Here is a 1,341-nt window from a genome sequence, read left to right on the forward strand (position 1 = left end):
CTGTAGATATCAGGCCACATGATCAAACAACATGTAACATCGCCTGTCTCCGAATTGTAACGGAAATACCCGAAGGAAACTTAGCTGCTAGAGAGCGGCCACTTTTTCTTTTGACAGCTGTACAGTTGTCAAAAAAAAAAAGTGGCCGCACTCGTGAACAACGAATATTTTCAAAGTCCACTTCGGGTCACGGCGTTGTTACACGATGCATGTGCTTGTAGAAGTAGTTCCGGAACTATGTAAGTAATCCGTATCTTCGTCTCGTAGACCAGCGGTAGAGTGCTTGCCTAATGATTCGAAGTTTGAGGGTTCGTGCCTGCTTTAAATTTTCATTTTATTTTAAATCGATCTTTAGCGATATAAATAATATTCAAATTATCATTTGTATTCTGTTATCATCCTTTATTGATATCAAGTTATTTATATTTTGTTATCGTTCTTTTAGCGATATAAATAATATTCAAGTTGTATTTTTTTGTATTCTGTTATCGTTCTTTAGAGATATAATTAATATTGAAGTCATCACTTGTAGGCCTATTCTGTTATAATTCTTTAACGATATGAATAATATTCACGTTTTTTATATCTGTTATCGTTCTTTTAAGGTATAAATAATTTTCAAGTTATCAATTATATTCTATGTTCGTTCTTCAGCGTTTCAGTATTCAAGTTATTTATATTATGTTATTGTTCTTTCGCGATATAAATAATCTGTATATTATGTAATTATCATAATACAAATAACCATTTTTCTTTGTAAACTAAGTTATTTTATTTAAATAATTAAATATATATTTTATAATATCTTATATTAATTTAAAAAACCGATATTTATCATTTATACTCTGTGATACTGCATACAAATATTCAAGTTATTTATATTGTTATCGTTCTTTAGCGACATAAACAACATTCGAGTTATAATTTATATTCAGTTATCGTTCTTTAGCGATATAAATAACATAAACTTAGAGGAGAAGGTCCAAATATGGGCTACCAGTTTCATTTTATGTAATTTCTCGAAATCAGTACAGGAATAAAGCAGAAAATTGTTTGCAAGTAAATACTGGAAGTATATTCCTTAATACTAAATCAATAACAAATTAATATAAATAGCAGTTTTAGCACAGAAAAAAATATTTTACTGAAGTTGCAAAATTCATCATTTTAATAGAGTGGTCCAAATATGGGCTACCAATAACATTTTTTTAAGCACTTAACTCAAATGTTGGGAATTAACGTAAATAATAATTATATTGTTTGACATCAGTTAAATGAGATTTAAGTGTTATGAAACTGTAAGATTACATATGTATTGTGTAATCAATTAAAAAATTTCAA

This window comes from Periplaneta americana, unplaced genomic scaffold (genome assembly GCF_040183065.1).
Source record: "Periplaneta americana isolate PAMFEO1 unplaced genomic scaffold, P.americana_PAMFEO1_priV1 scaffold_84, whole genome shotgun sequence".
NCBI classification, from domain to species: domain Eukaryota; kingdom Metazoa; phylum Arthropoda; class Insecta; order Blattodea; family Blattidae; genus Periplaneta; species Periplaneta americana.